Raw genomic sequence first — 22,710 nt, 5'->3', positions numbered from 1 at the left:
ATGTTCTTATTCATAGTCCCTTTTTCCCATCAACTGGGGATAAGAACAGCCAGGCTGGGTCAGACCAAAGATCCATCTAGCCCAGTGTCCTGTCTGCCAACAGCGGCCAATGCCAGGTGCCCCAGAGGGAATGAACAGAACAGGGATCATCAAGTGATCCCTCCCTTTGCCCATTCCCAGCTTCAGACAAACAGGCAAAGGAAGGACACCACCCCTTCCCATTCTGGCTAATCGCTATTGATGGACCTAACCTCTATGAATTTATCTAGGTTTTTTTTAATCCTGTTATAGGCCTGGCCTTCACAACATCCTCTGGCAAGGAGTTCCACAGGTTGACTGTGCACTGCCACTTCGTCCGTCCCACCTGCTTGCCACCTTTGATGAAGCCCAGGCATCATTTTCTCTGTCATCCTTGGGCTCTCTCTTCCCACCCTCTTCTGTCCAAATGAATTCACAGCTGTCCTTCATTCATCCTCTTTCTCCCCATACCTCCAAAACATCCTAGTCCACTTCCCGGATTTTCTAAGCCACATCATGGACTTTGACTTGCATCCTCATACTTCCATTCTGGAATCTGTCCCTTTGTGTAACTCTTTGCACGGCGCCTCTCAAACGCCTGCAAGCACTGAGTGTACTTTATCACTGGTGACACTGTGCCATACAGCACTGTTGGAGCCCAAACTGTTAGGCTGTGTAATGTCAGCAGCCTATACTTGTCAGACACTCCCCCTGAGATGTTACCCCACACTCTTCCAGCACTCCCCAATGTGGCTTGCATCTAACGTTCAAGTTCACCATCGTCTTCCATATTTAAATTATATGTTAGAATCTATTATGGACTTTCATTGATGTTATGTTGTATGTAGCATATAAAAACCCTGTTGGCATATTTCACTTTGCAAAAAATGTTGAGATTTCAACCCAAACCAGGGCTTAATCATTGAATGGAAATTCCTTTTTTTTTTAACCAGCTCTAAAAATAAACCCAAGGGTGTGGTTTGCATCCAGAGCTGTACAGAAGCTCAATTTCCAGCAAACGTGTCTTGGATCAAAGCAAATAGCAGCATATGGACCAAGGATTCAGCCTTCTGGATCAGGCAATAGTCCGTTTTGTCTCCAGTGGCAACCAGTGTCATCTTTAAGGGACCGCTGCAAAACCACCAGATGGGACAATAGTTAGCCAATAGGGGATGAATCTTCCTGACCCCAGCCAGGGTTTTGCCCTGAAGCATGAGGATTTTCATTTAAATTGGTGCAAATAATGGATTTTTTTTTTCAATCGCTGGAAATTCCAGGGGGGAAAAATGTTTCAGGTCAAAGAGACTATTTTTCACAATTTTTGATGAATCAGGCAACAACAACAACAAAACCCTTTTTCAGGTCACATTTTGGGACATTTTGGTTTGATGTTAACCCTTTTCTTTGGGGTTTAAAAATTCAATGAAAGGAAATATTGAACCAAATAACTGCTTTGAGCCTCCCCCCCCCCCCAAAATCAAAACATTTTGTTTAGAAAATGTCCAAACAAAACGCTAAGATTTTTTTCCCCAATTCTGGGGGCACTGGGGAAGAGGGGAGGCTCTTTTTAATCAGAACAATTCAGCTAAACTGACATGAACCTGCAAAGCTTTTTGGGGGGTCACCCCATCTCTGGGGTTAATCAATTTTAGCCCCAACCTTTCACTATTGGTATCCCTTAGAAATGTCCCATCTCTCTACCGTGACTAGACCTTGCCTCCTGTGCAGATCAGGGAAGGAAGTGGAAAATACCCTGGAGTGGGTGGAGGTTGGAAGATGCTGCCATCTTTCCTTGCCAGTTGGAAATTACCACTTCACTTATCTCCTTTTCTGACACAGATGAGCTCCTTTTTCTCCTGCAGCCCCTCTCTTTTAGGGCCAAGGATGCTACCAGCATGAGTCTAGCTAGACCAGCACATGTTAAGTCTAATTCTGTCCCCATCCTGAGTCACAGCGAAAGCAACTTAATATTTTCCTAACCCATCCGAAATAGATGTGTGTCTATTCTGGCCTGGAATATTCGCCAGGCCAGCAATTCTACCAGTTCCTTTGGCAGCTCTCTGGTTTTTCCCCCCAGAGTTGGAAGGGTTTTCCTACCATATAAGTTAATTGCTGGCCTCCGTTTTCATCTGATGATGATGATTGTACCCTAAGCTCCTGCAACATCTGCTGATCTCAAAGTGCTAAAGAAGCATTAAACACCGTGGACCAGGGTTCCCTGTAAGCGGAGTGCTTGGGTGGCCACCCAGGAAAGATTCACATGCCACGCAGCTGATTAACAGAGCACCCATAGCCGGCAGCATGTGTTTCTACAGGTGGTGCACATCTGCACATACCAAAATTTGGTGCACATAAAATTTATTCTGCACATGGATGAGAAACATTAGAGGGAACACTGCCCCAGACAGATAGGCAAGGGATATGTGTGTATAAGACGTTGTTTCACACATCCCTGTGGAGGAACACGGCAGCTGTTGAACATCACACAACACCACTCAAGGATCACTCCAAAAGCAATGAAATGCGGCCACCTCTGGAGTGGAGGGTGGTAGTTGTTGAACATCCTACAGCAATGCTGTACAGGGAGCTTCTGAAATGCAGCCACCTCTGGAATGGAGGGTGGTAGTTGCTGAACATCCTACAGCAATGCTGTACAGGGAGCTTCTGAAATGCAGCCACCTCTGGGGCATGGCAGCTTTTGAACTGCTGTGCAGCAACACTGCCCAAGACATTAGGACAGGAAGGGAGGGAAGAAAATACCGTGTCCAGTTGAAACCGGACAGGGAGTTTGCAGCCTGTGATTCCCCGAATGCAACAGAGCCACAAAGCCACATTTCACAGTCCCATCCACAAGTGGCCGGTGACTTGGGATTGCATCTCACCTGACATCCAGCTTTCTCCCTCTCCCAACCCCGCCCAAATAAGAAACCTCCACAGTGGCCTGTTCATTCTGCACTGATTCTCTGCCATCTCCTGAATCAGCAACGACCAGCAGGTCTCCCATCCAAGCCCCAACCCAGCCCGTCTCTGCTCAGCTCAAGTCATGAGATCACATCCTGAGTCGGTACATTTGTGGCAAAACGCTCAAAAGATGGGAAACCTGAACTGCGTGTTCAGCAAGGGATGTTAAACCATAATTGGTAGCAAATGTTCCCTGCTTGGCCCTGACTCCTGGCTTTTTTGCTTCTCTGGGGTTAAATTCACCCCTGTGCCGATAGAGGCACAAAGGGAAAGCCAAGGGGCTGGAAACATCCTCCTGAGAATCACTCTTGCTTGTGGGGGGCCTATCTGGCCAGGGCGAAGCTGGTGTAAGAGGAGGGGATTGGGGGCATGGCTGACGCACATGGCGCTATAGCTACTGTCTGCTCTCAAAGAGCACAGTGTAATGTTAGAGCAGCCCTGAGGCTGCTCTAACTGACACCAGTAGCCAGCAAGGATCCTATATGGCCCTGGAGCCCAGGGAGTACAAAGGGGGCTTGTAACTCCTTGCAGGAGAGTGGAGTAAGTGGGGACTAGGCTCCCTGTGTCTTGACAGGCCCCCTTTCTCCCCCTCCCCTGGCAAGACTGCCAGGGTGGTTAAAACGCAGCAGCTGCTGTTTTAAGTGCAGGGCTATTCCATGCGGAGAGGGAAAGGGAAACGTCATGTGATCTCCCTGCACCCCGTCCAATCCTCAGCTCCTATCGGCCCGAAACAACTGGCCAATAGGAACTGATCCCAGCCAATCTCTAAGCTCCCATTGGCCGGAAACAGCCAGCCAACAGGAGCAGAGTGATTGGCCTGGGGCAAGGGATGGGGCAGCGCAAGCCTCTCTCCTCTTCTGAAGCTGAGAGCCACATGGGGGGAGGAGCCTGCATTTTCAAGTGGTCTGGGGCTGAAGTAGGCAGGGAGCCAAGCCTGCCTTTGGGCGCTGCAGGGCTGCTGGCCGGGAGATGCTTAAGTAAGTGCCTCCCAGCCAGAGCCTGCCTCTGGCACCTCTGCCCCTCCTCACCCCAATTCCCTCCCCCAGGTCACCATCCAAACCCTCTGCACCACGTCACCACTCCCTCCCAGCCCTGTACCCCCATACACCCTCCCTTAGCCTGCACCCCAATCCTCTGAGCCAGGTCACAACCCCGTCCCTCACCCAAACTCCCTCTCAGACGTCACACCGTCTCCTGCACCCCAGTCCCTTACCCTGTGTGCCCTTTTGCACCCACCCTCCATCCTAGACCCTACGCCCCCTCCACAGAGAAGTGTGGCCCCTGACCACTTTCCAAAATCTTGGAGTGGTCCCCCACCAAAAACGATTGCCCATCCCCCGGGTTGGTCAGATGTTTATTGGGGATGATCTACGTTAGATGGTGCTTGGTCCTGCCGTGAGGGCAGGGACTGGACGGGATGACCTCTGGAGGTCCCTTAAAGGTCTAGGATTCTTCTCGGGGAGGCAGATTAACGGCGCCAAGGGGAGAGGTCTCGCTCGCTCTTCCCTCAGCACGGAGGCGCTTTCACTTGAACGCTACAGTGATGCAGCGGCAGCGATGCCTAGTGGAAGTGTCTGCCCCGAATTGCTCTTGCCCTTGAGATCTATGCTGAAACCTCAGTCACAACTCAAGCAGGCCTCAGTCATGCCGGTGTGAACCCCCTTCCCTCCAGTTTTACACTGCTGTCCCCGAGCTGGGGAGGTTCAAGTCCCTGTGGAGTTACGCTGCTGGCCTGAGGTCGCTGCTCTCTCTGCTGGAGTGGCTGTCCTTGGGTCTGGCTTTCTCTCCCCTGGGGGAAAATTGTGTGAGCAATGCAGTAGTAGGGCTTTGGATTTTCTTTGGAAAGGAATTTTATGCACAACCATGCCTCAGTTTCCCTTGCCTCTCTGAGATGCGGTGGGTCTTCTCTGCAGAGGGCTTGGCTCACCTGGAGATGGGGAAGCGCCGGAGATGGGGAAAGACATTTTGATATTGGCAAGGTCTCACATTTGGGAAGCCTCCCCGTTCCACACGCACTCCGCCCAACTCCCCCCCCAACACCAAGCTGCTCTGATCCTCCTCAGAAATTCAGCTCCCCCACCACCACCTCACCCATGGCAAGTCCCTTCTCTCCCTGCCACCCCCATCTTGGCCCTGTGAGGTTCCCACCGCACCTACACCCCCAGCATCGTGCCCAGCTGACCCAGCATGGTGAGGCGTCCCCGCAAAGCGCATGTCCCCTCAGGAGGGGGCTGCATGGACATAGGTGACTCCAGACCCCTCTGTGGTCTTCACTGGGACTCATGGCTGTACAGAGCCCCCGGCGCAGCTGCAGCAACCCACGGCCACCAGAACCCCTCTGCAGGATTCACATCCGCCTGCCCAGGCCTGCCCCAGAGTGGTTCGCTCCCCAGACACAGCTACACAGGGGTAGGGTCTGTCCCATGCCCCCTCCTCTCTCCGCTGAATTGGAGCTTTCACCGAGCAGCTGAAAAGGGGCCGCCTGCTGGGCCGAGATCGCTGGCTCGCGAACCCTTCCTCTCTGTTCCCTCGGCCCCTGCTCAGCTCCACGTCCGCAGCGCCCCTGCCAAGCGCGGCCCCTTGGAATGCCAGGCCAGCTCCTTGGCTGGCACCCATCATAGCAGCCGCGTTGGCTTCACAACGGCACGGAGCTGCCTCGTTCCTGCTGGGGATCGGGCCCGGGATAGCTGGATGCAGATGCCTGGCTTGGCCACGGGCTCCTGGGGTGAGCCGGGGCAAGTCGCTGTGCCTCAGTTTCCCCACGTAGAAAAAGCGGGAGGTAAGGATTCTGACCTGCCTCACGGGGTCGGCTCAGTGTTGCTCTGCTCCAGGCCCCACCTAGAAAGTTAAGCAGCCCTGGGCTGGTGCAATGAGTCAGCCATTCTCCAGCGGGGGAAGGAGGAGTGAAAACAGACCTCCCAGTGCCAGTGCCGCTGCGCCCCAACATGAAACCAGCACGCTGGGGGCTGGGGTGAAATAACTCCTCGCTCCTCGGCCTCGGTCAGCCCAGACTCCCAGCTGCTGAGCAAACCCTTGGCAGGTGGAACGGGGGGTCTGAGATGCCCTTTCCCTGCATCGTGGGTCTGGTGGTGTGCTTCCTGCCCCTTGCAAAGTGGTGACTGCCTATAGGGCCATACGCTCCAGCCACTCCTGCGGTCTGCCTCATGCCAGGGGCTGGGAGCAGGGCCTGTAGGCCTGATCCATGCCACTTGGGCCTGTGGGGCGGGGGAAGGGGGGGATTCTCAGGCCCACAAATGGTCCCTTTTTACACTGCTGAGCAGCAAGAGAATCAAGTAAAGGACCACAGTGGGTGTAAAATCACACCCATCTTGCACCGGTGTAAACAAGCTGCAGGCTGATGGAGAATCAGCCCCTGGTGCCCCAATCTAGTCGTGGGGTAAGCAGGTGCATTGACCACTGGTGCCAAGGGTTGGATCTGGCCTTCAGTTTCTATGGCAGGCACAGCATCTAAGTGCATGTTGTTGTCTCCCCCGTGGATCTGTAGCAGGCACCAGACTCCTGGCCTCCCATAAAACATCCCCTGCTCTCAGCTTCCCCCACCACACCCAGCCTGTGGGTCCCTGTCAGTGTTCCCTCTCATTTTCCCATCCAGGCGCAGAATAAATTTTGTTCTGTGCACCCAGGCACATGTGAATGTGCACCACCCAGAAAAACACATGCAGCCGGTGCTCTGCTAATTGGCTGGGTGGCATTTGATTCTCTCCTGAGCAGCCACCCAAGCAGGCAGCTTACAGGGAACACTGGGCTCCCTGGCCCCTCCAGGCAGGGAAAGCCCAGGGGTCATTGCAGGTGGTGAAGCATTTGTCCGTGTTCCCTTGCCAGCTGGGTTTTGGGATCAGCTGGGTCTCTCTCACCCTCTATCCCAAAGGGGGATTTGAACCTCCGTGTAATGGTCCAGCTTGTAAGAGTCTGGGTCGTTCTCTGGCAGGGGACTTGCAGAAAGCGAAGTGGAGAGAAGCAAGGAGAAAGGGCCCAGGAAAGCAGCAAAGGAAGAGGGGCAGTGGAGGAGAGGCCAGAGAGACTGATCTACCGCCTAGGCAGAAATTGATACAACCCTGCTGCGGGTCTGCTCGCTCAGCTGTGAGAGTCTGGGGCCTCCTGGTGGCAGAGAGGAATATTCAAGGCCTGAATTTCCCATCCCTTTCTACCTTGGGAAATCATTTACGCCAGCACAAAATGAGGGTGTGAAGCACCACGGAATTGGGGTAGCTTAGTGTGTCCTGTAAGTGTGTGTGTGTGTGTGTGACTGCACAATCCTTTCTGAGCAATATCAACCCAGCACACACAGGCCCGTCGCTAGTGACACTGATCCAGAGCCTCAAAACTATTCAGGCTTCTAAAACTCTTGGAGGCTCTGGCCTTTCCACCCAGATGTCCCTTTATGCCAGCCCTGTGATAGCCCCTGAGAAAATGTGCTGCAACTCTCCGTACATTCACTACTTCCTGGATACCTCCTGCTAGCCAAGATGCCCAACTGCAGGCTTTTGCACAGCCTTTGGTGAGGCAGGTCAACTTGTGGAACTCCTTGCCACAGGATGTTGTGAAGGCCAAGACTATAACATGGTTCAAATAAATTCCTGGAGGTTAGGTCCATCAATGGCTATTAGCCGGGATAGACAGGGATGGTGTCCGCAGCCTCTGTTTGCCAGAAACTGGGAATGGGGGACAGAGGATGGATTACTTGAAGGTTCCCTGCTCTGTTCAGTCCCTCTGGGGCACCTGGCATTGGCCACTGTCAGAAGACAGGAGATTGGGCTAGATGGGCCTTTGGTCTGAATCAGTGTGGCTGCACTTATGAAAGTGCCCAGCTGGTGTGTCACCAGAATTTCTAGAGAAGGGGAAAATGGGAGTTTATTTTAAAAATAAAAAAAACTTGGAAAGTTACTTGGGTAAAGACAGAGCTGGCCAGGCCTGGGAGAGACAATTATTCCAACTGCCAAGTTAAATGCCAAGTTGTCTCCCCATGCCTGCAGTGTAACCTTAACTCTGCCCACCTCAGAGCTGTCTGCAGCCCCATGGAATGGTTCAGCCAAGGGGAGATGGCATAAGAAGTAGACCACAGGGAGGATGAAGAATGTGCCGCTGTTTGCCTCGCACGGCACAGATTCATATTGCAGCGTGTCTCTGAGCTGACACGTCTGGCTCGTGTCAAAAACAAAATTGCCCCGATCTAAAATATAAAATGTGAAATTGCTTGTGTAACTGCTTCCACCTGAGCCCACAGCAGGATCTGAACCCTGGTCCTTCTGCAAGCAAAGGACAATCTTGTACCACTTGCACTGAAATACTAACCCCCCGAGTAAATTATACTAGGACAAAATATGGTCTGTGGGTCGAATCTGGCCCACAAGGGTCTCAGCTCCCTGCCTGCCCCCACCTCCACTCAGCACTCAGTAAAGGCAGCCGTGGGGCCATGTGTGGGTTTCTGAATGCTGAGAGCCTGGGGAGGGAGCAAGAGGCTTCTCACACTGCCCCCACCCACATTGCTCCCATTGGCCAGTTTCCAGCCAATAGCAGCTGCCTGTTGGCAGGGCAGGCAGCATGTGACGTATCCCTCCCTCCCATCCCCTGGGCTCACAGCGTTGCATTCAGAGCAGCGTACGTGGCCCCTGCAGCTGCTCTGAGCATGTACAGGGGTTTGGAAGGCAGGGACCCTGGCTAAGGAACCTGCTGGGCTGCTGGCTGGGAGCCACCCAGGTAAGATCTCCCAGCCAGAGCCTGCTACTGGCACCCCAGCCCCTCCCTCCCCCAATCTCTGCCCCTCTCTTGCACCCTTACCCCGTGTAACCCAAACCTTCTGTATTCCTGCTTCAGCCCCCATATACCTCCCCAGACACTGCATCCCCCTCCTACGCCCCTCCTCAGGTCACAGCCCCCTCCCAGGCCTTGCACCCCCTCCTCCTACTCCCCTCCGCTAGGCCAGAATCTTCTCCCGCACCCTGCACTCCAAATCTCTGCCCCAGGTCACAACCCAAATTCCTGCACCCCTACCCCAGGTCACGCTCCCCTCCCAGACCCTGCACCCCCTCTGCACCCAGTCTCCTGCCCAAGTCACAATCCCCCCCTTCGCCTAAACTCCCTCCCAGATCTTAGCCCCCAATTGTTTATCGCAAATTTCCTTTTGCACCCAACCTCCATCCCAGACCCCCATGAATATCATGGAAGGGTGCAACCCTCGACCACTTACCAAATTCTTGGAGTGCCCCCCCCCTCAAAAATTACTGCCCACCCCTGTACTAGGAGGAGATTCCTGAACTGCTTATGTGGAGCGACCACTTGGGGGAGGTAAAGTGTAGGATGGGGTTATAGGCTGACCCGTGTCCCATGCTTGCAAAGCGTTCTGTGTCCCGCACTGCTGGCCCATGGAGGATAATAGCCTACTACTCCAGGAGCATGCGGTCCAGAGCCCCTCCATGAGGCAGGGTCCCTGCGCAGCCAAGGATATGGGGAGGGCAAGGATCAGAATTGCGGAGCGTGTGGTGCTTTTGAGTCTGTGCGTGTGGGTTGGTAGACAAGGCGGCTCGCAGTCTGCCGTCTCCATCACCTCTTGGGCAGCGCCATCTGTGAAATGTGGGTAAAACCTGCCTCCTAACAGGGCCCCCGGGTGCTTGGATGAAACAGAGGAAAGGAGGGAGAAGGATTCTGTTCCCTCCCATTACTCACTGGGTAACAGGATGCCCCTGCCACGCCCGGAGCCCGATTTGCCCTGCCCTGCACCTTGGCATCAATGTAACGGCTCAAGGGCAGCTTAGCCGAGGTGCAACTGACCCCACAAACTGCAGGGCAGGGGGATCAAAGCGCTCCGACCAACAGCAAAAGTGTGGATGTAAAGAACCCACTGGGGGCTAATTGCACTCGCCCCTCTGCTGGTGTAAGCGGGGAGTCACTAAGTCTGGGCAGGAGAGGATACAGCACTTACTGCTTTGAGACCTGGGTTCCCATCTTGGCTCTGCCCCTGCCCTGCCAGCCTCCTTTGACTCAGTTTCCCCTCCACCTTCTTGTTTGCTTAGCCTGTCCGTGATGTAGGGCCAAGTGGCTGTGTTTCAAAATCCATGCTAGCAAAGTGGGGACCTGCGTTTGGGAAGGACTTCTGCAGCTAAGAGATGCAGATAACTCCAGGGGTGTGAAATAGGGAGCTCAGCCTGAGATCCTCAAAGACCTTGGGCAATCGGCCCCACAGCTGCATGCCTGGTTTACGAACATGCCTAGTGGAACAGACTCGAGCTGGCATGAGGACAGAAGAGACTTAAGCTGCATCTCTGTCAGTTGTCTGTGTAACTTGCTGCCTCGGGCGGCCTGTCTCTGTGCGCCCCTGGCCTCACGATCAATGGCTCCGCATCCAAAGCTCCGCTCGCCTTTCCGAGGAAGCCACATGATGTCAGCCCCTGGCAGAGGCGGCTGGCCACGGGGTTACATTCCTCGCTGAATACTTCATAGAGCAAACGGGAGACTCCTTCTCTGCACCCGCTCGTTGCCATAATCCGGTTTATGTCCTGCTCTCAAGGCAAGCTGGGTCCTCAGTTAATGTAAACGGGAGTCACTCCATTTGGATCAGCATCAGGCCCTGCGCTGTTATTACTGGCCCAAAGCAAACGCCCAAAATCCCTGACTGGCATCGGGGCCCCGTTGTCCCAGACAGTGTTAGAGACAGTCCCTGCCCCAACCCCAACCAAGTTACAATCTGAATAGACATGCCAGAGGAAGGACGGGTTATTGGCCCCTTTTATTGCTGCAGGCACAAGGCTGGGAGAGCCGGGTTCAGATCCCAGCTCCGCAACAGATTCCTGGAGTGACCATGGTCAATTCACTTCATCTGCCCAGTGTGTTAGCTGGGGGGAGACTCCCATCGGTCACTGAGTAGCTGACCCCATCTGCCTTTCTCCGCCCATTGTCTCTTGTCTTTGGCAGAGCAGGCAATCCCTGGGCCCAGGGGATAGCATTCTGGTCAGGGAGCTGGAAAATCTGGGTCTCTTTCCAACTCTGCTGCTGGGTGACCTTGCGGGGAGTCACCCCCTGCTCTGTGCCTCGGTTTCCCCCTCTGTGACAGAGGGGCGGCGGTCATATTTGTCCTCCTTTGGGAAGTGCTTTGAGATCTCTGGATGGGAAGAGCTGGGGACTGAAGGGATTGTCTCTGGGAAGTCCCCAGGCTCATTGCCTCGGGCGGAAGTTGAACCAGCAGCGAAAGGCAGAGCCTCTTGTTGTATGTCACCTGAGCCAGCCACCCTCGGTGCATGCCAGCTATTGCATTTTGCTTCCACAGTCCTGTCCCCCGCCTTCCGTCTCTCCTGCCCCGATCTTCCTCCTCGAAAGCACTGCACAGACCCCTCTCTTGACATCTGGAGCGCCGGAGATGAATTCCAGGCCCTTTGTGCTGGTCAGAGCCATCCCTATCGCTTAATGGCATTTCCAGACTGACTCACTGAAAGAGACCAGAGACTGGAGGGGTGGGGGTGGAGAGGGAGCCGGGCAGCCAGACAGGATGTCTGGCAGGAGATTTGGTAGAAATTCAAGCGGCTGGAAGGAGCGTGGCCAGGGAGCAGGGGGTGCCCAGAGAAACATTTTCTCAAGGGAGCAGGTTGGGTGTTGCAGGGAAAAGTCTTTGCCCTATTTAAAGAGGATCCTTCCCTGAGGCTGCCTCTGCCCAAGGGCACAGAAGCAGGAACCCATCCAGGGACTGGCTTTGTACATTTCAGAGATGGCTCCTAGGAAGAGAATAGCCCCAATGCAGCACACTCTCTCCAGCCACGCCCCCCATCCCGCCTCCACTGCACCAGCCAATGAGGACCCCTGCATGGTGGGGAGGGGACTGTTTTCAACCAATTGGAAGGCTCCTTGATGCCATCAAAGCAGCCTAAAAGGGCGGTGCCGCCACTCGATCACCGGAACCAGCAGGATACGGATAACTGGGAGAGGTCTCGGAGAAGAGCTGTGAGAATGAATAAGGGACTGGTAAACCGACCTTACTGCGCCAGGCCCAAGCGGCTGACTCTGTTTATTGTAATGCTGAGAAGGCGAAGGGATGACTGGACGCAGCCTCTAATTGCCCTCGGCGGGGGCTGCTATTTAAAAACAGACCCTTCTGTCGAGCAGCCAAAGGCCTCCCCAGATCCCCCCGCTGGAAGCCAGAGAGCTAGGCACGTTAAGGTGCAGGTTTTGAAGCGGGAGGGCAATTAATCGTGGGAACAGCACGTCAAGGACTGGGGTGGATTTTCCATTCCAGGCCATTTTAAAGTGAAGATGGGATGCCCTGTCTGGAAGGTTTGCACTGGTTCAAACAGAATTAATTCAGGGACAGAGATCAGACTGAAAAATGAGTCAAGTCCGGTACCGGAGGGGCACAGTGTCCCCATGGACCTGCTAGCTTCCCAAAGTTTGTGAACTATGACACCCTACCTGTTACAGCCTCCTCTTCTTGAAGCCAGGCAAGGGTGAAAGTAATTTACATTTCTTACAGGTACTGTTGTATTACCCTCTTCTCCCCACCGCTGCCGCGTCATGGGAGGCTCAGTACAGGGAGTTGGAGGGGTCCAATGTGACAGTACCTGTAAGAAATTTACATGTGGGATGGAGCGCAGGGGGCTCAGGATAGGGGATGGGATATGGGGGTTGCAGGAATCAGGGCAAGGGGCTGTGAGTGTCAGGGGTCTAGGAGTCAGGGTTGAGGTTGAAGAGGGAATCGGCAGGGGGCTGAGTATGGGGGGTGCAGGCGTCAGGGTTGGGGTATATGAAGGGGCTCAGGACATAGGGTTCTGGGAGTAGAGGGGTTCAGAAATCGGGTGGGGTCTACCAACTCTGTTTGTTGCTTGCTGTTCCCCTTCCGTCACTATCAGGGATGCTGGCGTGCTGTGTACTTTCCTCTTGCTCCTGCTGGAGAGGCCCGTACTTTAGCCAGGAGAAAAGATTCAAACTTTTCTTGGTAGGAATCGCTGCTGGTTTCCTGAAATTCTGTTCTCCTTCCAGGCCGGTCTCTTTGGATCACTTGGCAGCAGAAGGCTGCTGCAAAGTTGGGCGTGGGGGGAGTGAAACGGGGGAGGTGGACCAAAAAAAGAAAAGCTGGAGGAACCAGACAGCGGATAATGCCGCTGAACTAAGAGAGAGAAAGTTGTGTAGCGTGGCTAAGATGGGATGCTTTGAGAACAGCCCCAAGAGATCTGCAGAGTGAATGAATGAGGCGTGTTGGGTGACATTCACCAACGACGAAACAAGCATAAAACTCCCTAGCTCTTAGCACTTTTCATCCGTAGATCTCAAAGCGCGTCACGATCTTTTCATGTTTATTTCGCTATTCGGCAACCTGGCTTCTAAGAATCTGCAATCAGCGAGAAATGGCAAAACGTGATCATTTTAGACCATTTAAAAAATTGGACTGGGCAGTTCACCTGTCAGAAATCACTGGTTCCGCTTGCGGCATCCCCGCCCCGTGCCTCAGTTTCCCCCACATACTCTGTCTCCTCAGGCTGAACGCTCTTTGGGCCAGGGACTGTCTCTCAGCATATGTATGTGCAGTGCCTGAGTGCGGCTGGAGACTTTAGTTCAATTGTAAAGCACATCAGCAAATAATGGACTCTAGATGCAACCTGATGGGAGACCAGGGTGCAAATCCAGATGTTTGAACAGCTGTGGAGCCAGCATGGAGTTAGTACCCAGGTTTGGGCCCCATCCCCTGATCAAGAATTTTGTGGGGAGGGTCATTTTCATTTCTCTCATTTTTTTGAGGCGAGCATGCTACAAATCTTGGTGAGACACCATGTCCTTCAGGTTTACATGGACTGTCCCAAGGGGGATATGGGGCAGCACTCCCCCCTACAGTGCCCCAGGGGCAGGGCCTGGAGAAACGACCCATTGCAAGCTGCACCCATCCACCAAACTCCCCTCCCCAAACTCTGCCCCCGTTCCATCCTCACTCCACCCTCTCCCCTAAGCAACACCATCTGGGGATATACAGAGGATTGGTGCAGCGGCAGCAGGGATCCCCACACACTCACCACTCAGGCACTGGGAGCTGGAGCCACCCAGCAGCCTGCTCTGCCCTGCCATGCCGCCCTTCCGGCTGATGTTCCCTGTAAGCTGGGGGCTTGTGTGGCTGCTCAGGAGAGTGGCACCCATCTGATTAACTAGCTTTGTGTTTCTCCTGGTGGTTCACATTCACACATGCCTTGGTGCACAGAACAAAATTTATTCCACACAAGAATGGGAAAAAAAAATCCGCACATGGATGGAAAGAATAGAGGACACATTGCTCCTGGCCTGCTGCACCATGTGCCTTGCTTCTCCATGGGCAGCAAGAAGTGGAGCACGCTGGGTGCAGCTGGGTGAAGAGAGGGTGGCGTGGGAACAGGTCTGGGAGAGGGTGGTGCAGGGCAGTGGGGTGGAGCAGGCTGCCCGGATTACGTCTACATTGCGCTGTCTTGTGCAAGAACATATGCAAATGAGCCGCGGTGATGAATATTGCCGTGCCTCATTTGCATACTTAATGAGCCGCCATTTTTGCGCAAGGGGCTTTTGCACAAGAAGGAGCAGTCTACGCTGCTCCTTCTTGTGCAAAAACCCCCTCTTGCACAAGAGTCGTTCTGCTGCTTCTTTTCAGGCAGAACGGCTCTTGCACTAGAGGGGGGTTTTGCGCAAGAAGGAGCGGTGTAGACAGCTCCTTCTTGTGCAAAAGCTCCTTGCGCAAAAATGGTGGCTCGTTAAGTATGCAAATGAGGCACGGCAATATTCATCGCTGCCGCTCATTTGCATATGTTCTTGCACAAGAGAGCGCAATGTAGATGTAGCCCAAGGGTATTTCAAAATCAATTATTTTTGGAATAATAATTCCCAAAATAACTATTTCAAAATAGCACGTCCACCTTACAGGGAAGACTCAAAATTTTTCCAAGGCAGGCTCCCCTAATGGGGACACACTACCTCGATTTAGAGCCCCAGGAAGCACTGGGGAGGAATTCCTTTGAATGGCCCTGGGGAGCTGCTATTTCTAAATAGCAGCAGTGGAGGGTCCACACTACCGCGATTCCGAAATTCAAAAACAGGCGTTATTCCTCGTGGAATGACGGTTTATTATTCCGGAAGAAGAAGCCAGTTATTTCGAAATAATTTCAAAATAATGGGCTTGCTGTGTGGACGCTCACCTTGTTATTTCGAATTAACGTGAGTTATTTTGAAATAATGCGAGTTTTAAGTGGTTGGTGGGTTCTTCCAGCAGCGCTGTCTGCTGCTTTGCCTTATCCGTCCCAGCAGAGGGCGGTGTTGATTGCCAATGGGAAAGCAAGGACCCAAAGCTTCTCTTTCCAGACTCCATATGCCAATTTGGGTGTTCTTGAATCTTCACCATGGGGGATTAGCAGACACACCTCCCAGGGTTCTGAAATTGGTTCATGGCTGTGAAATTGTCAATGGGCTGCATTTGCTGTGGGAGGGGATTTAGAGAGTTTGACTGATATGGAAATATCTAAAAAACCCAAATAGTTTAGTAGCACCTTAAAGACTAACAAAACATGTAGCTGGCATCATGAGCTTTTGGGGGAAAAACCCACTTCCTCAAATGAGTCATCTGAAAAAGTGGATTTTTCCCCCCAAAAGCTCATGATGCCATCCACATGTTTTGTTAGTCTTTAAGGTGCTACTAGACCAGTGGTCCCCAACCATTTGAGGTTGCCGGGCGCCAGGGGGCGTGGACGTTCACCCGTCGGGCGCCAGGGGGCGGGGACACTTGCACGCCCGGGAGCGGCCCCCCCTATAGCCGCATGCCCGGGGGCAGCCCCCCCCATGGTCGCATGCCCGGGAGCAGGGCCCCCCCATAGCCACGCGCCCGGGGCCGGTGCCCCCTCCAAGGGCTGCGCGCCTGGGGCCAGCGCCCTCACCCTCAAGCGCTGTGCGCCCGGGGCCGGCACTCTCCCCCCCCAAGCGCCCGGGGCCGGCGCTCCCCCCGCCAAGCGCCACGCGCCCGGGGCCGGTGCTCTCCCCCCCCAAGCGCCACGCGCCCGGGGCCGGTGCTCTCCCCCCCCAAGCGCCACGCGCCCGGGGCCGGTGCTCTCCCCCCCCAAGCGCCACGCGCCCGGGGCCGGTGCTCTCCCCCCCCAAGCGCCGCACGCCCAGGGCCGGCGCCCCCTGCAAGCACCCCGCGCCCAGAACGTGGGCGGCCAATCCACGGCGCTCCCAGGGCCGGCGCTCACTGTGTGCCATGTGCCCGAGGCCAGGCCAGCCCCGAGCACTTGATGAGCGCATACAAATGCCCCCGCAGGCACCGTGTTGAGGACCACGGTACTAGACTGTTGTTTTTTAAGTTTTTCCTGTTACAGACTAACTCGGCTACCCCTCTGAAGCGTATGGAAATATCTGTGGGACATCTAACGGAATCCTCCAGACTGGGCAAAACTGAAAACGTGCTACTTTTCTGTTTTCAGCAAAATGAACTAGTTGAAAAACAAAACCCATGGGTTGGTTTTTGGCGCATGAAACCTGGAATGTTTTGAGAAAATGTGGGGTAAAACTTCATGTTCTTGGTTGCCAAAAACCACCATTTCTTCCTGGTTTTCAAAGAGCCGTGTAGACTGGTCTAATTTCCTGATAACGCTAGATTCTGTCTTGGTGCTACCAGAAGTGGTACATCTGGAAGGAGAGGAATTTGCAGCTGGATGTGGCCAGGACTGGCTCGAGCCCTTTTGGCACCATGGGAGCACGGTGCATGCACTGCCTAGCCCGGCCTGGCCAGCGCTGCTGGCACATGCGCCGGGCCGTGCAGGGCCCCGCAGCCATGGGGGGAAGGGCGTTGCTGGCCGGCGCCACAGGGATGGGTAGGGGGCCGGCGTGGCGGGAGCTGACGCCACATGCCCCTTACAGCTGCCATCAGGTGCCCCCCATTGGTTGGCGCCCTGGGCAGCTGCCCGGCTCACCCATGCCTCAGTCCAGCCCTGGATGTGGCTGGGATGCCCAGAATGGGCAGGGACAGGCTTTTACCATGGATGGATGAGACGCTAACCCCCGCCCCTCTTGCTTCAAGTGCACCAACAGTTTGCAATCTAGCCATGTCAGCACCGGGCCAGGAGGCCCTAGGTCAAGGGCGGGCAATAGATTTTGGAAATTGGTCAAGGGCAGCGCTTTTCTATGGAGGGGGCTGGGGTGGAGCTTGGGTGCAGAAGGGAGCTCAGGGTAGGTGACTGGGGTGCAGGAGAGGGCGTGGAGTCTGAGAGGGAGTTTGGGTGAAATGGGGTGGTGGCCTGAGGTAAGGGTTTGGGGGGCAGGAGAAGGTGGGGTGCCAGAGACAGGCTCTGGCCGGGAGGCCCTTACCTAAAAGGCTCCCTGCCAGAAGCCCCAGGCCCAAAATGGCTCCATCCCTGAGGGTCCCAGCAAGGTGGGCTGTGGCCCAGGCTTGGTGGGCTGGGTTCGGCCTGTGGACCGTATCTCGCCCACCCCTAGGTCATGCCTGGTTTGCCTGAGACAGTACAGGCCAAGATTCTCTCATCTCTACGGTGCAGAGACCTCCCGAATAATCCCAACGCACGTCGCTCGCCGTGCTCCCGGCTCCAGGACAGAAGGGACCATTTTCACCCATCTACAGATGTGGCTCTCCCAGCGGCATCCGCCTCCCTCCCCTAGGGAACGCCGTCCCGTGGCAAGCTGGGCTGCCCCGGCTCACACTGCCGTTGGCGCCTCTGCTTGGGTGCTCGTAGCGGCAACGTTGGGTGTTCCCGGGAGCACAGTCTGCCAGGTTCTTTCTGGCACCTCCGTGCGTCCCAGCCTCTGCTGCTGCCAGCGCCACGGCTGAGGAGACAGGGTCTGAAGAAGCAGGCGGTGGCTGAGAGGGAGAGCGCGTCATGGCATGAAGGCAAGGTAAGCACAGGGAGGTGAGATGGGAGCTGGTTTACGCCAGCCTGGCCCGGCAGGGCAGAGTGAGGATTCTACCGCAATCGGGAATGGGGTTAGAACAGAGCGAAGGGGAAGCTGGCTTGGGGGGGGGGGGAGGTTATAGCCTTCATCCTGTTGGATTTGTGGTAGCGGATTTCTACCCTCCTCACTCTCATCTCCCCTGGGGGATCTCTGGGGCCCCCAAAACACACCTGAACCCCTCCCCAGAGAAGTAATTCAGACCAACTTCCTCAGCCACCTAGCACAATCCAGTTCTTTCTCTTTTCATTCTTATAGAATCATAGAATACTAGGACTGGAAGAATAGTGATAGAAATGTAGCCGTGTTAGTCTGGGGTAGCTGAAGCAAAATGCAGGACAATGTAGCACTTTAAAGACTAACAAGATGGTTTATTAGATGATGAGCTTTCGTGGGCCAGACCCACGAAATCTGAGGAAGTGGGTCTGGCCCACGAAAGCTCATCATCTAATAAACCATCTTGTTAGTCTTTAAAGTGCTACATTGTCCTGCATTTTGCTTCAGGACTGGAAGGGACCTCGAGAGGTCATAGAGTCCAGTCCCCTGCCCTCATGGCAGGACCAAATACTGTCTAGACCATCCCTGATAGACATTTATCTAACCTACTCTTAAATATCTCCAGAGATGGGGATTCACAACCTCCCTGGGCAATTTATTCCAGTGTTTGACCACCCTGACAGTTAGGAAGTTTTTCCTAATGTCCAACCTAAACCTCCCTTACTGCAGTTTAAGCCCTTGTTCTGTCCTTTTTCATTCACACTCATCCTTCTCTTCTGTTTTTTTTCTTTTTCATTCTCACAATTTTATTTTCTCTTTCCCCTTCCTACCTCTCTTCTTTCTTTCTTTCTTTCTTTCTTTCTTTCTTTCTTTCTTTCTTTCTTTCTTTCTTTCTTTCTTTCTTTCTTTCTTTCTTTCTTTCTTTCTTTCTTTCCCCACCACTCCCAACGGCTGTTTCCAAGCAACCCCCTTTGATCTCCGTGGGCCCGGAGACAGGCAAACGCTCTAGGATCCTGAGGGCTGGGGAGTTCCTTGTTGTAAGAGGCCTCTCTCTGTCGCCTTGGGAAGTGGGGGGCTGGTGAGGGGAGGGGCTCTCCGCTCCAGAGGCCCCAGGCGGCACAGGCAAGACTAGAATTTCAAAGGCTCCGCAGCGCTCTTTCTAGCCAGCGTGGCTCTAAGTCACAGAGAGACTTGGCAGTGCAGAGCGGAGAGTCCCAGGGCTGGCTGGACGTTTGGAGGGGAAGGTGCTCAAGAACAATATCCAGAGATCCAGCTTTATCGGGAGAAGAATCCCCTGTGTGGTTTGCAAGCCAAATGCATTTTTTCGGCTATAAAGATTTTTTTGAGTTGGGAGAAGAATCAGGATGCATAGGAATTTACATCTCTCAAAAACTTTACCGGTTTGCCCTAGCTTGTCTAGCAGCTCACGTTGTCCTCCCTTTACAGGTGGGGAAACTGAGGCATGGAGAGGCTAGTGAGCTAGTAGCAAAAGCAGGAATTCAACCCAGGGCTAAGTATAGAGATTGGAGCCAAATTAACAAGGAGGGCGGTCCTATGCCTGGATTCCTAGCCTAGGTCTTGGGAGATTTGGTATCCCTGTGTGGGCCTGGCCAAGTCACGTAGTCGTTCTGTGCCTCGGTTTCCCCATCTATGCAATAGAGGTAACCCCAGTGCGCTGCCTCAGAGAGGTGTTGTGCAGATATAAACATCTTAAGCATTGTGGCAACGAGGCCATAAAAGTATCTGAGAAGGAGACGGATTTGCTATTGGTTGGGCTGAATGAAACAGGAGACTTTTGGGAAAAAAAATCAGGAAAATCATTGATAAGAACTTTGAAGTTTTCCCCTGGCAATCTTTTTAATTTCAAAAAGAATTCAAAATGAATTGAAACGTTGATTTTAAAAGATAAATAAATGAAGGGAACAACTTGGAAAATGTCTCTGAATTTCCTCCCACTTTTGTTTCCCTGGATATTGTTTTTCTTTTTATCTCCGGAGGAGGGACACATGATTCATTCCTTTTCCAGAGCCCTGTGTAACATGAGTTTGCTGGGTTCTCAGCCTGGTTTCCAGCATTAAGGATTTTGTGAGATAGGCATCAACTGAATCCTAACACTTCTGCTGAGAACTTCCCCCTGACTTTTTCTCCCTTTAATTTCACTGTAACAAGCCCAGGCAGGGACGGATTTACAAGGAAACATACCGGGCTCTGGCACAGGGCCCCCTTAGTGACATGGGGCCCTGTGGGGCTGGGCAGTCCAGCACCAGGTCCAGCACCCCCACCCCCACCATGCAGGATGCAGCTGCTCTGTGGGTGGGGAGAGCCAGTCCCTCTACAGCAGTGGTCCCCAACCTTTTGGGGTTGCTGGGCGCCTGGAGGCCGGGCCGCTCATGCACCGGGCGCACGGAGGCGGGGACACACACATACACACATGGAGCTGGGGCCACCCATGCACTATGCGCTCCTGCACCGCGCGCCCAGGGCAGGGGGCTGCCCATATGCCGTGCGCCCAGGTCTGGAACATCCCATGTGCCGCACGCCCGGGGGCAGGGCCGCCACCGCCCATGTGCTGCGCACCAGGGGCCGGTGCCACCCCTGTGCTGCACACCCAGCTGTGGGGGCTACTCATGCTCTGTGCACCCAGGGGCAGGGCTGCCCATGCTCCGCGCGCCGGGGGGTGGGGCCAGCCCTGATCACTTGGCGGGCACACTGAAATAGCCCTGTGGGCACCTTGGCACCCACGGGCACCACGTTGGGGACCACTGCTCTACAGAGAGGGCTGCGTGGGAGCAGGAGAGCAGGGAGCCTCACCTGCAGGCTGCAGCCTCAGGAGAGCCAACGGGAGGCGGCGAGCAGTGTGAACCCAGGCTGGAAAGTATCAGAGGAGCCCGGGGCAGCTGCACAGCCGGCCGGCGAAAAGCGTCGCTTCTCCCCGGCCGCTGTCCATGCTCCTCTGACACCTTCCAGCCTGTGTCCCTGCTGCTGCCTGTGGGTGAGGGGGAGAGGGGCTGGGAAGCCCGGGGGGGAAAAGGGGGGCACTCAGGTGGCCGATGGATCTGTGCCCCCCCCCTCATTTTTAGGTAGAGCACATGCCCACTTCTCCAGCAGGGCCACTGAGGCTACGTCTACACTGCCAGTTTTCTCCGCAAAAATATGCTAATGAGGGACTCATTTGCATGAGTCGCAATCTCATCTGCATATTTTCTGCCGACCCGTTTTTGCGCTAGGGTTTTTTGCGCAAAAAAGGAGCAGTGTGGCTGTTTTCTTTTTGCGCAAAACCCCCTTTTCCCGCAAGATCGGTAGACCTCCTTTTGGGGGGCATAAGGATCTTGTGGAAAAAAGGGGGGGGTTGTGCAAAAAGAAAAAGTCCACACTGGTCATGTTTGCGCAAAAACCCCTAGCGCAAAAATGGATCGGCAGAAAATATGCAAATGAGATAGTGACTCGTGCAAATGAGTCCCTCGTTCGCATATTTTTTTCTCGAGAAAATTCAGTGTAGATGTAGCTTGGGGCACCTGACGCTGTCCTCTGCGGCCATGGAGATTATGGGGGGGGGCGTGGTTTAAACTGCTCTTATCCAAAGAACTGTCCAAAAGTCAGCGAATGGGACAAAGAACATTTGGAAAGGCCATTAAGCCGTCCACCCCTCTGCAATTTTCAAGTGGTCTGTGAAAAAAAAAAAAGTCGGACTACAAAACAATCCAAGCACCTCCCTTGATTTTCATTTACTTCTTATTACTTCTGTAGCGCCCCCTCTCCACCTGGTTACCTTCTTTTAAAGCCAATCTCCTTTCAGGTTCGGATGGATAGGTCTGGGTTCTTCTGGATCCCGCCACCCACTCAATTTTATTCTTTCTGATTGATGTACTTGGCGGTGCCTCCACCCCCCTCACTCCTTCCTAGCAGGGTCACCAGGGCAGCTTGGGAGGAAAATTCTAGCCCAGGATAATCCCCACGTATTTGCCAGATAGTTGGAGACTCCCAGAAAATAACACAAACACATACACTATAATAAACACAATGATATTAAACAGGAGACAATTAGAACAGAACAGGGTAAAACACTATTTTTAGGGTCACCGGTGCCCAGCGACTGTGAGGTTAGTGTCCTGTTGGTACGCGTACTTTGTTGGGGCCCTTGATGACTGTTGACCATACAATCCTTCTCTGCAGTGGTTTAGCAGTGGAGCTGACTAGGTCCAGTACAGCCCAAAGGACTCACACATGGGAGAAGGCAGCAAATCCCTCCACAGTTTAATATGCTGCAGGTAATAAAATCCCCAAACAAATTCCCTGACTTACTAACTAAAAATTGGTGCACTTACACACTCCATGAATGAGCCTCAGGTTGAGAGATGACTCAGTCACTGCAAAGGGCTGCTCTCTTCTCACAGGGGTCCTCTTCAAGCAGGAACCAGGCTGCTTCAGTCCCAGAATTTCCCCTCCCCGCGAAGGGGTGCAGGGCTCAAGATGCAGACCACACAACTGCACCAAAACTCAAAACTACAGCCTCCCAGCCCAGCATTCAGACCCACCCAGCAGGCAGCAGCCCTGAACTTGCTGCTAGAGCCGAGCTGACCATGCGGTGACTCCTCTCACCCAGGGAGCTGGAGCCTACTCCGCCTGGCTGGGGAAGCCTCCCAGCAAACTCCACAACTGGGAATCAACAGGGGAGACATAAACCCAGCGGAGGGATCCTGCCTTCAGGTCCCTAGAGGCCAGTTCTCAGGGGGATCCCTGCATGCAGGCCTGGGGCTTACTAGCTCCCACACAGTCAGTCCTCCCCTTGCCCTGGCTGGCTCCAGACTCCTCAAACAATGGTCTCTCCTT

Source organism: Pelodiscus sinensis, chromosome 22 (assembly GCF_052426305.1).
Source record: "Pelodiscus sinensis isolate ZL-2025 chromosome 22, ASM5242630v1, whole genome shotgun sequence".
Lineage (NCBI taxonomy): Eukaryota > Metazoa > Chordata > Testudines > Trionychidae > Pelodiscus > Pelodiscus sinensis.
This window is presented reverse-complemented; position numbering follows the sequence as displayed.